The 12,869-nt window shown below is 42.6% G+C and overlaps 1 non-coding gene across 1 annotated transcript; it reads right to left on the bottom strand.

Annotated features, from left to right (window-relative positions):
- Positions 1–12,117: 12,117 nt before the first annotated feature.
- On the bottom strand, positions 12,118–12,224 carry LOC132648173 (U6 spliceosomal RNA). Its single transcript, XR_009586550.1, has one exon. It is a non-coding gene; the product is annotated as a U6 spliceosomal RNA (small nuclear RNA).
- Between the last annotated feature and the right edge of the window lie 645 nt (positions 12,225–12,869).

Raw genomic sequence — 12,869 nt, 5'->3', positions numbered from 1 at the left:
GAAACACATCTTCTTTAATCCTCTCCCAGTTGTGATTTGGGGAACTAGATTGAGCAGAAAGCTGGGTTTTTCGGGGGAGGGGGGGTTTGACATGAAATATAGTTCCCTGGAAGAACAGCTATGGTGGGTATTATCTATAGTCCAGGAGAGACAGATAGATTTGTTTTGGACCACCTGGGAGGCTGAGAAACTTGGAGACTTGGTGAGGGAACTGTTTGCCAGCAGTTGGTTAAGAGATAGTTGAGTCATGAAAAGAAAATGTGACATCATTTTGCAACCAAAGCAGAAGCTGACTCATGAGCTACATATGCCATTGTTAGTTAGTTTGTTTTTTAACAGATTTAATTTGCTTTGTTTTATTCTCATATAAAAACCCTATGTGGTAGCCATAGCTGAAGCCTGGACCCTCTGAATGGATACTCTGTTGTGAGCTTTCTTCTTTCTTTCTTTCTTTCTTTCTTTCTTTCTTTCTTTCTTTCTTTCTTTCTTTCTTTCTTTCTTTCTTTCTCTTTCTTTCTTTCTTTCTTTCTTTTTCTTTCTTTCTTTCTTTCTTTCTTTTTCTTCCTTCCTTCCTTTAAAAATTAAATTATTTTAGGCATTTTTGCATTTATTTATCTATTTATTTTGTGCATGGGCGAGTATATGCTATGTTCCATGTGAAAGGCAAAAGACAACTTGTGGAAGCTCATTCTTATCTTCCATCATGTGGGTCCTGGGAATTGAACTCAGATCATCAGGCTTGGCAGTGAATGCCTTTGCCTAAGAGTCATCTCCCTGACTCTGGTGTGGGTTTTCATAAGATGGTCAATGAATTCCTGTCAGGGAGACTTGGTGAGCATGGTCTCTTTCCAGAGGCTGAGAGTCATAGAGCTGGCATCAAAGGTGGCCTTGGCAAAGGTGCCAGGTGATGTATACAGTCATCACTGCTGGCCAGCAGTGGCGTCTTAGTCAGAGAAGAGAGACAATGTCAGTGCCTCTGGGGTCAGAGATGAAGTGAAACATCACAGAACTGCAGCAACCTGTATCTTACCCCTCCTGAATTCTCAGCAGTCACTTTGCTCCGGGTTAATGGTAAGCTTGGCCAATTTAATGGTCCCTCAGATGGTAGTGGCCACCTCCTAATAGCTTTTAACATCCTTTTCTGGTTTATTTCCCTGTAGCTGTGAGAAAACACTAACCAAAAGCAACTTGGGAGAGGGAAGGGTTTATTTCAGTTAAGTCCATCATTGAGAGAAGCTAAAGCAGGAATTCAACACAGGAACCTGGAGACAGGAACTAAAGCATTGACTACAGAGAAATACTGCTCATTGGCTTGCCCCTTGTGGGTCTCTCAGACAGCTTTTTTATACCACCTACAACCACCTGGCCCGCAACGGCACCACCCATGGTGGCCTAGGTCCTCCCATAAGTGGGAAATGCTCCCTATGTGTGTCCACAGGCAAATCTGATGGAGACATCTTCTAATTGAGGTTTCTTCCTCACAGGTAATTCTAGATCCGGTCTAGTTGAGCAAAAACTAACCAGCACACACAGAGATCAACGTGACCATTATTTCCACTAGTGACAAAAGTCTTCCCCTTGGTTGGCGTGCTGCTCAAGTCTACTTCTGCACTGATCTGATAATTAAAATCTCTCCCATATCGGATGTTCCCATGAAAACCTCATTTTCTTCATATTCCTTAATGGGCCAGGAGAGCAGGCATTTGTTGTTAGTTTGGTTTGCTTTGTTGGTTGTTGGCTGTTTTTTGTTTCTGTTTGTCTGTTTGAGATCTCTCTGTAGCCCTGGCTGCCATGGAACTCACTATGTAGATGAGGCTGGCTTTGAACTGACAGTGATCCATCTGCCTCTGCTTTCCAGAGCGCTAGAATTCAAGGTGCCCAGCTAGAGACTTGATCTTCATGACCTGAACCATGTGGCTCAACTTGATGACAGAGGCCCACTTCTTTTCCTCAGCTTTTCATCCTTGAGTACAGTGGCCTCTTTCCTGTCCCTGACCATCACCACTGCCAAATCCTCTACAGAAGTCTCCTTAGCCCACAGGCCCTCCTGGCCCTCTAGGCCCTCTCTCTGCTCAACATTATTTGCTATTTGATGAATATAACTTTCTAATTCTACTCTTATCTAAGTGTGTATGTGTGTGTGTGTGTGTTCGTGTGTGTGTGTGTGTGTGTGTGTCTGTGTGTGGTATTCATTTGTGAGAGTAGAGCATTTGAGCATGACACAACTAGTGTTTAGAGGTCAGAGGACAATTACTCAATTCTCAACAACTAGGCGATAGCATTCTCACTTCTATTTCCCTGCTGTACAAAATGGGAATTGGATGGGTTAATCTCTGGCCCAAGATGTAATTGCTTGTAAAATGATGGCAGAAAGACCTGTGTGGGATTTGTCAGCTCTCAACACGATGGAGGTTTCCTACCAGGATTCTTCTGAACAAACATAGGCCCAGAGAAGTGTGCGGCTCCTCCTTCATTTCCTACAACCTTTTCCATAAAATGGATCTGGCGATGTAAATTTGAGCAGTTATTTCCATATAAGTTGTTATTATTGCCGTCTGTCCAAATGTCTTGATGGAGGAGTGAGATAAGAGGCGAGATGTGTGTTTTTTTGTGAGAGCCAACATTTCACATCTTACGATTTTTAATTCCCTGGTCGATGTCCTGAAATTGATTTTCCCCTAGCTGTAGACCAGAGTGATAGAAAGCATACTTAGTGTAATAGGCACTTCACTTGATATCCTTGGGAAAAAAATGTACAGTTTAGAAGACAGCCTGGCCTGAATTCAGCCAACAGAGCTTGGTGAGCAAAAGGCTGTCATATACTTTGTACTCCGAAAGGAGGACATATCCTTCACCATCTGTAGCTCCTTTCTTCCTCTCCACTTTCTTCCTTCCTTCTTTCTTTCCTTCCTTCCGTGTGTCTGTGTGTGTTTGTGTGTTTTGTGTGAGAGGTGTGTACAGGAAAGACACAAAATGTGTTTAGAGTTCAGATGACAACTTTAGGTGTCTGTTCGCATTTTCTTCTTCGTTTGAGGCAGTCCCTTTGTTGTACTCTACCACATATGCTGGCTGGCTGAGCTTCTAGAGTTCTCCTGTCTGCTTCCTATATCACTGTAGGGGTCCTGGGATCGTAGGCATGTTTCACTTGCCTGGCTTTATGTGTGCTCTGGGGATTCAAACTCAAGCCCCCATGTTTGCATGGCAAGCTCATTATCCAGTGAGCCATCTCCTGAGTCCCGTATCACCTTTCAACTCTGAAATTCTATCTGTTCTTTAAAGTCCCAGGTATGAGTTTCTAAATACAAGAATGCTTGGACTAGGGCACAGAATAGAAACAGGAGGTCATAGATAATCATGTGCAGCAGAAGTCATGCTGAAGCTGCTGCAGCAGTGGCCACAATGTGTTAATTCTTCCATGGCAGCTGGTAAATGGTCACTATCCTACAGCATCCTCAGTGGTCCTCTGGCCGGTTGCATTACCCGCTCCACAGTCACAGGTGCTGATTATTATTTTTTGAGGTTTGAAGAAGTTTGAAATATATACAGTAACTGTAATCCTAAATAGATTTAAGAGAAGGTGGTGAGTAAGCAAGTGAGTAAATGAGAGAGGAGAAGAAGGAGGAGGAGGAGGAGGAGGAGGAGGAGGAGGAGGAGGAGGAGGAGGAGAAGAAGAAGAAGAAGAAGAAGAAGAAGAAGAAGAAGAAGAAGAAGAAGAAGAAGAAGAAATTGTTATCTATCCGTTACTAGAAAGGAACAGAAAGAACATGAAAAGCCACACTACATACGGGCAGTCTCTCTTCCTGCATCATTGTGTCTTCTCTTTTTTCCCCCTCTTCCTCTTCCTTCTCTTGTCCTTCAAGAATTAAAGAAAGAAAATTTCTATTTGCAGATTTCTTTATCAATCATTTATTAGGACTGTCAACAGAATAGCACTGAATTTCCTGGGGTAATCTCACCAGGCCCCAGCCCCTGACAAGGAACTCTAGACAATCGAGGACACTGAGCATAGGAAAAACAATGTTCCTTGGACAAGAGTCCCCCAATACCAAGTGGTCAGCCCTGACATCATATACATTAGAGTAACATTATATAGACTGAACAGATTATTTAAAGAAAAAGAAAAGGCCAGAGGCCATAATTTGAATGAGAGTTGGAGGCAGGGTAGACTATATTTTAATTAAAAAAAAATTTTATAGCAGAAAAAAAGCACATTTTAAGGGCCAGGGAGATGCCTCAGTGAGTAAAAGTGGTTGCTAGTCCCACATGGTAAAAGGACACCACTGACTCCTTGAAGTTGTCCTCTGACCTCCACACCTGGGTCCTGATGTATAAGTACACACACACACACACACACACACACACACACACACACACACACACAATTAATTAATTGTAATATAAAGGCTGGATGGTATGTCAGTCATCTGTGACACCAAAATTCGTTTGGGAATATAGACAAAGGAAACAGGAGAATTGTTCAGAAACTTAAAGGTCAGGTAGCCTAGAGCAAACACAATGTCATAGAGAAACAAGAGACCCCCCACCTCAATGACTCCCCAAAGCCATCCTCTGATATCCATGAACACTGTGGGATACAACATGCTCTCCCGTATCCCACAACAACAACATACAATTATATACATGATGTGAGTGTGTGTGTGTGTGTGTGGTGTATGGTCTTCAGTATTTGCAGTATGGAAACACATCCAGAAAGGAAGCATTTATAGTGTCAGTATAAAAAATTAAAAACTCGGTGTTTCATCTGTTACCTTCTTTGTAGAACTGATGTTCTATTCTCTTTTGGGCAGGAGATGGGGAGCTGCTACCAAACTCTTGTTGATATGCACACCTTTTTCTCTGCCAAGGTAGTCCAGTAAACCCCCTTTGGGGATTTGAAGGTGAACAGACCCAATAGGGTCATATATTTGAATGCTTGGTCCCCATTAGTGGAACTGTTTGGGAATGATTAGGAGGTGTGGCCTTATTGGAGGAGCTGTCAGTGAACTTTGTGGCTTCAAAAGCCCATGTTTCAAAAGCCAGACCCCCTCGCCCCCCATCTATCTCTCTCCCTGCTGCTTGTGAATTAAGAGCTAAAACTCTCAACTACTCCTCCAGCACCATACCTGCCTGCTTCCTGCCATGATGATCATGGATTAACTAACCCTCTAAAACTATAAGCAAACTTTATTTTCTAAGAGTTGCTTCGGTCATGCTGTCTTTTCATGGCCATAAAGCAGTAACTAAGACCTTATCTACTCAATTTAAGGCCTATAGGAACTTATGAATTTCTACGTATTTTACCTGATTTCCCTAATGGCCCTTCAAACCCTTCTGGTCCTGGCATTGTTAGCACTCTTGCCTCACATGAGTATTTTAGGAGACTTGAAGTTGAGTGAGATGCTGTATGGCAATATGTGTCTGTGTGTGTGTGTGTGTGTGTGTGTGTGTGTGTGTGCCATTATATGTTGTTCCCTTTCTTTTAAGCCCCTAAATTACAAGCTCTGGGGTACTCTTCTTTGATTGACATCCCTGACTTTCATCCAGCTTCCTGAAGTTCTCTGAGAATCTATTGCTATTCCTGACAGTTGTGTAGTTGATTACTTTGAAGCCCACTTATCTTCCTCAGCTGATTGAAGATGTAACTGATGTGCTTTTTTAATTAGTTTGTGGAGTGGGTGGAGTTGGAGGGAAGTCAATTCCATCCTGCTCAAATCCAATCAATGCTAGTTGGCTAAATGACTTTAGTTTATTTAGTTGATTGACCCTGGACTTCTTCAGAAGTTGTTTTCGCTTATTTTCAATTTTGATGATTTGAAAAATGACATAATTGCAGAAGTCACTTCTGTCTTTCTTAATATGTTTGTAGGAAACTACAGTTTTCCACTGATGTGTAACTCATGAAACACATAAGATGGTTCAATAATATTTGCTGTTCCACGCTGTCACTGAGAAAACCCTGTTTTTTTCTTTGACTTTTTCATTCTTTGGGGTGCACAGACAAGAATTTTGAGAAAGAAAAGATTGCCCAAACTTTTGAAGAAATATTTGTAGAAATACACTCACTTTTGTTTCCCTTTGCTTTGGGTCTTTGTGATTCGGTCGTTTGCAAATCTTTTCTCTGGTTAAACTTTTCTCATTGAAGTAATGAAAAGCAAAACGGTGCTTTCCATTTATTTGAAGTAGAATGATTGTGGCTGCCTGCCTGGGCATCTAGCTGAAATGCTTACAGAACCATTTCAAATCCCAAACAGCTACCAACCAAATTCCGTTTCTGTCAAAATAATAGAAACAAATGGTTCCCAGGCAGAAACACCGCTGGTAAACATTTTCATCAGAATCAAGTGTGGTGGCTATTAAAATTTATCCAAATTAAATGTTTATTTCTGAAACAAATGCCTTCTTTGTAAAATATTTGCCAGCAAAGATACCACTTGCCCTGAGGGGCCAGCTTACTTATGCGAAAGATCTATGATTCATGAGAGCCTAATTAAATAGAGAAAACTTGAGCAAACCTCTCTCTAACAGGAAATGTTGAGTCTACAATTTTAAGGTGGTAATGAAAATCTTTTCTGAAACTTTATCTCCAAATGCCTTCTCTCTCTCTCTCTCTCTCTCTCTCTCTCTCTCTCTCTCTCTCTCTCTCTCTCTTTCTTTTTCCCCTTCTTTTTCAGTTGGGAAGGGAACTTGGGATGGAGTCCAGGCTCTGTACATGCTGAGCACAGTAGCTACACAGAACTCCTCTAAAGGAACATTTAAAGAAATGGTACAGTTGACTCATGAGGACCTTGGGCTGGTGGCTTTTAATCAGAGGTACCAAGCTATATCAACTAAGTTCTCAAGGTGGACTCAGACCTACTTTATTTTGGTTGGTAGACCTCGAAGAGGGAAAAGCATTGACATTATGTAGATGAAAGATTCTCCTCTGGCTCAGCCTGGATTTTAAGTGCTAGGAAAAAAAAAATCAGCAATTGTCATATAAAAATGGCATACAAACTATCTGTCTAGAGCCATGGTTCTCAACCCGAGGTCACAACCCCTTTGGGGGCAAAAGAACCTTTCACAGGGTTCGCATATCAGGTAGCTTGCATATCAGACATTTACATTATGAGTCAGAACAGAAGCAAAATTACAGCTAATGGCAATAATAGTAACGATGAAAATCAGCTCATGGCTGGGGGTCACAACATGAGGAACTGTATTAAAGTGTCACTGTATTAGGAAGGTTGAGAACTACTGGTCTAGAGAATACACAGCATTTGTTTCTCCCTCATTTCCCTGGTGCTTAGCGGGGGTGTTATTCATCCGGGATGGACTTGTCTGGCTTGGCTCTGCAGAGATACATGCTGTGTTTTTGCCAGTCGATCCCCAGAAGCATTGAGCTTTTATTCTAGAAAGAGTTCATGATACTACTTGCTTTTCTAGCCAACATTCTTTTCCTATTAATGACACAAATGTATATTTTCACGTATTACATACTACATGAGTTGCTACACTCATGAGCAGAGGATTTGTAGTAACTGCTAACTTACCACCAAGCCCATCTCCCTTCTCTGTTTTGGGCTCAAACGGTAATCCTTCTGCCTCAGTCTCCAAAATGCTGTGGTTACAAGTATGAGCCATTACACCTGGTGTCTTCTTCTAGTCCTTTTTAAATACCTGTAAGACTACATTTACCAGCATTCATTATAGGTAGTTGTAGCCATGAGATGAGTTCTAGCCAATAAAATTTGAGTGGAAATGATACTCAGTCACTCTTAAGACTATCAGAGAAAATTTGGGCCTGGTGGCACAGGCTTGAGATGCCAGGTACTCAAGATTCAGAGGCTGAAAGATTATGAATTAAAGGCCCATCCAGGCTACAGAGTGGGTATCAGGCTAGCTCAAGCAACTTAGTATGAACTTGTATTAACATTAAAAAAGAAAAAAAAAACAACCAAAAATCAGGTTGGAGTTATAACTCTCTTAGAATGCTTGCCTATTATGAATGAAGCCCTAGGTTCAATCCCCAAAACTTTAGAAAGAAAAAAGAGGGTATAATATAAAGCCTAAAGCGTTTCATTCTCTGTATCAGTGGTTCTCAACCTGTGGGTCAGGACCCGTTGACAAATGCCTATCTCCAAAAATATTTACATTGTGATTCATAATAGTAGCAAAATTACAGTTATGAAGTAGCAACAAAAATCATTTTATGGTTGGAAGTCATCACAACATGAGGAAATGTGTTAAAGGGTTATAGCATTAGGAAGGTTGAGAAAAACTGTTCTATACTATTTTCTTTCTGAGGCTGAAGAATGTCACCTTGGAAGTTGTGTATGAATGTTGATGGCAAGGCTGCAGCAGAGAGGCACAATGGGTTTGCACCTGGCGAAGAATCCAGTGATTAGCACTTTATCTATAAGCAAGAGACACAAGTGTTTTTTGACACATGTGCACATCAGTTTCTTCATCGACAAGATGCCGCAGTGGTTCTGAAACATGTACATGTATGTGCCACTCTACCTTGAAATGGTCTGCTGAATTTTCCTTCTCTTGATTGTACCCTGGGTTTGGCAACTGGCCTTTAAACAAACAGTCTACTTGTGCTTCACCTAATGAGGGGGGAGATGCTGATAGAGGTGTCATCAGGTGATTTCATCATTGCACAAACATAGTGCATTGTGCTCAGACAGAATGAGTCTGACATCACTGGGGAAACTCACTCCTGCAGGAACGCCATCCTCTATGTAGTCTGTCATTGACTGACACCTTATTCACTACATAACTATGAGATAGAAGTGTTGGTGTGTGGCTTATAAAATTAGGTCTTAAAAAGTCCTTGTAATTTCTTGCTGTTGTTCTTGAGTCATTGGTTGTGGGTGAATGACACTGTCATTAGTGAAGACATTCAAACTACATCATGGAGGTGTCCACATAGTGTGGAAATGAAGTCTCCTGTCACCGGCCACATTGCATTATTGTGTCATGCTGAGAAAAGCATCTAGTCCCAGTCAAGATCTCAGGTGGTTATTATCCTTGATGGAGTCTTGATTGCCACCACAGCAGCTAGAAAACCCAGCCTCTCTCTGGTTCTTGAGCCCCCACATCTGTGTGAGTCATGGAATCTGGGTTGAGCAAAAGGTGCCTGAGGATGCTGGAGGGTCTGAGAGAAATGTAAAAGTGAATAGGTTCAAAGTCCAAAGGAGACTCAAAGACTTGCTGCAACGGGGAGCATGCTAGACTAGTAAGCTGGAATGGCAGAGCTCATGCTCAGAGAGAACAGCATCCGCAGTCAAGGTCCTAGACGGAACACTGTTCTGCATGGCTATGAGATCTCATTTGCTAAGACCGTGAAAACTGAGGGCTGAGATGAACTGGAGAAAACATTGTAAAGTGTGATTGGCTGGTATGATAAGGAAGAGTTAAAGTAAGGGCAAGATGTGTTTGGCAGAGTGTAGGACCTAACATTTTCAGTGGTTGGGGAGGTTGACTGGACCCTTGATAGATAAACACAATGAAAGGGCATTACTGTTGCCTGAGAGATGTGCTTCTTTCTGTGAAATGCATGTCTACTGGAGGGACAAGAAACTGGAAATGGCTACTAAAGTAAGGAAGATGACAGTAAGTGTTCAGGCTTTAGGGTATGTGGGAACAATAGCAAAGTGTGTAGGGAAATCATGCTTTGCAAGCTTTTAGCAAAGGTTCGAAGAAATGAGATGTACCTAGAAGAAAATAGTGACGTTCAAGACTTTGGCTAATACAGTGAATCCCAGATGGAAGAGTTGGGAGGGTTGGGGGATGACAAGAGCACGGCATGAAATTGGGGGCCTATAGGGCCACATCAGGAGTTCATAGGGCCATACAAGGGTGAAAGCCTGCCCAATTATGAGAACCTCGATGTCTCAAAACGGTCTGGGAGTGGCTGAGATAAGCACAGGTATTAGGTCATGATCATGTGGGCTGAGTGCCCTTTTAGATGATGGCTCATACTAAATCATCTACAGCCTTCCTGGAGTTTGCCCTAAGTCAGTCTGGAGATAGGTTAGGAGATGGTGATACAAGGTATGGTGGGTACATGGGACATCATGGCCTCCCTGAAGTTCAGGGTGGGTCATGTTATAGAGACTCCAGAGGCAGTGGGTGGTGCCACTGTTCAAATAGTAGAGAGGCCTACCGAGGAAGTCTCTAGGGATCTCTAAAGTTGGACAGAGATTCCTGTTTTCACAGTACCAACTTCCTGCTTTGTGGATAGGTTCAGGTACCAAGTATCATCGGGGTTCAAAAAGAAGGAAAATTTGGTTCAGGATTTTAGATCAAACTCCCTCTCCCTTTCCTTTGCTTACCTCAAATTACTTTCAAAAGGCTAGTGTCCTTTTCCTGAAGGTCTTCAACTATAATTAAGTACAACTGAGTATATCCCAATCTTTGATGGCATCTGAAGCCAGAGAGTGAGTAAGTGTGCTTTTATTTTTGCAAAAATGCTGCTGAAGGGACTGTGTGGGCCTGACCAGTGGAAAGTGAGGCAAGGCATCCTGATCCCTACTGAGGGGTTGGCAGGTCTTCTTGGGCACTTGCTCTTGTTCCACATGCTTCTGAGGCCTAGACAAGCTCTCCAGAGAGCCTTGAAGACTAAATTAAAGCCTGCAAAGCATGAAACCCAAATGCTAATGGAAGCACAAAAGCAACAAAATGCAATTTTCTTTGTCAGCTCCAAAACTTGGAAAGCCTTGAAACTAACACACAGACACACACACACACACAGAGACAGACACAAACGCACTCTGGTGGACAGATTCATGTTATGATCTGAGAAGGGTAAGCAGTGAGTAAAGAGCCCTGCAGATCCCCTGTTAACAGCTGCCTTGACTTTTTAGCTACGTCCTTGATACCCATCCCCCTTCCTTCCTCCAAATCTTCAACCAGCCCCAAGGAAAGCAGGGTGTATGAAACACTACCATGCCATTGTGGCTGAACTTATGCCTTTCATTTGCAGTTCACTTAGCACTTGCCCTATACTGGGTGATTGGGGATGTGGCCAGTGTCTGGGAATGTCTGTGCTGGGGATAGGGATGGCAGTGGGATTGGCAAGGTTCTCTAGGAATCTTTATACAGGAACTGACAGGCCTTGGGAATGGAGTCAGATGAGGAGTGGGGTAAGTTTGACCAGCGCACAAGGTCAAACTCCTCCAGTTTTGGTTCAGTTTTGGTACCATTTAATCGGTCACCGGTCTCTTAGAAGCCTGGGACCTTAGAGATTCTGCATCCAAGCTCAGAAGATGGATATTCCAGCTAAAGAAGAAACAGAGCATTGGTCCTCATCCCTGTGCTCCATCACAGTCCTCCCCAGACTGAACCATGCCCACCCTCCACCTTTATTCTGTACTGATTCAAATGCCAGACTCTTCTAAATTCCTGTCACAGACACACCCTGAAATCACGCTTTACCAGCCATCTGCCGTCCTTATTACCTAGGCAAGATCACACATAAAATTAATCATTGCAACCAGAGATTTTTTTAATTTTTATTTTTTTAAATTAATTACAGTTTATTCACTTTGTATCCCAGCTGTAGTTCCCTCTGCCACCCCCTCCCAACCCCACCCTCCCTCCCTCTTTTTCTCCCATGCCCCTCCACCAGTCCAATAATAGGGGAGGTCCTCCTCCTCTTCCATCTGACCATAGTCTATCAGGTCTCATCAGGACTGGCTTCTTTGTTTTCCTCTGTGAACTGGTAAGGCTGCTCCCCCCTCAGGTGGAGGTGATGAAAGAGCCAGCTCATGAGTTAATGTCAGAGATGGTCCCTGGTCCTATTATTGGGGAACACTCTTGGATACTGAGGTGCCTTGGGCTACTTCTGTGTAGGGGTTCTAGGTTATCTCCATGCATGGTCCTTGGAGTATCAGTTTCAGAAAAGACCCTGTGCCCAGATTTTTTGGTTCTGTTGCTCTCCTTGTGGAGTTCCTCTTCCCTTTAGGTCTTTCTGTTTCCCCCTTCTTTCATAAGATTCCCTGCACTCTGCCCAAAGTTTGGCTATGCATCTCAGCATATGTTTTGATACTCTGCTGGGTGGAGTCTTTCAGAGGCCCTCTGTGGTAGGCTCCTGTCCTGTTCCCTGTTTTCTCCCTCTTCCAATGTCCATCTAAAAATATGGAACACTTCACGAATTTGGGTTTCATCCTTGTACAGGGGCCATGCTAATCTTCTCTGTATCATTCCAATTTTAGTATATGTGCCATCGAAGCAAGCAAGCAACCAGAGTTTTTAGTATCTGTGTGATCCTTCTGAATCTGTAAGATGTTATGGTCCAAAGAGTAAGTGCAGTTTGTCCTGGCTTTCCTAACACATGTGACAAACACAACAGACCTGTTCGAAATCTTCTTCCCTCCCCTACAAGAGGACTTCGGGCATAATTATGAAGCAATAACAACCACTATTTTCTTGATTTTTTTTCTTCTAAGAAAACAATAGAAAGAATACATTCCAATGTCATACTTTTATTAAAATTCAACTAGGAATTTGATACAGGAACTTAAATGTACAGCTACTGGATAAACTCAAAGCTCGCACTGTGCTTTGTTGTTTATAGATATCTGATACCAGAGCTATAAGGAGGAGACAGAATGACAGAACGGAAGGAGTATGGTTTGTCCTTTGTCCTTTCAATCGGCTTGTTCTTTCTTTTTGTTTTGTTTTTGTTTTTTGGGACAGGGTTTCTCTGTGTAGCCTTGGCTGTCCTGGACTCACTTTGTAGAGCAGGCTGGCCTCAAACTCACAGAGGTCAGCCTGCCTCTGCCTCCCTGAGTGCTGGGACTACAGGGCTTGCTCTTATTTCTAATCTACTGTTTGCATATGCAGGATTCTGGAGACAAACCCTGCAAACATGTACCGTACCC

Source organism: Meriones unguiculatus, chromosome 15 (genome assembly GCF_030254825.1).
Source record: "Meriones unguiculatus strain TT.TT164.6M chromosome 15, Bangor_MerUng_6.1, whole genome shotgun sequence".
Taxonomy (NCBI): Eukaryota; Metazoa; Chordata; class Mammalia; order Rodentia; family Muridae; genus Meriones; species Meriones unguiculatus.
This window is presented reverse-complemented; position numbering and strand designations above follow the sequence as displayed.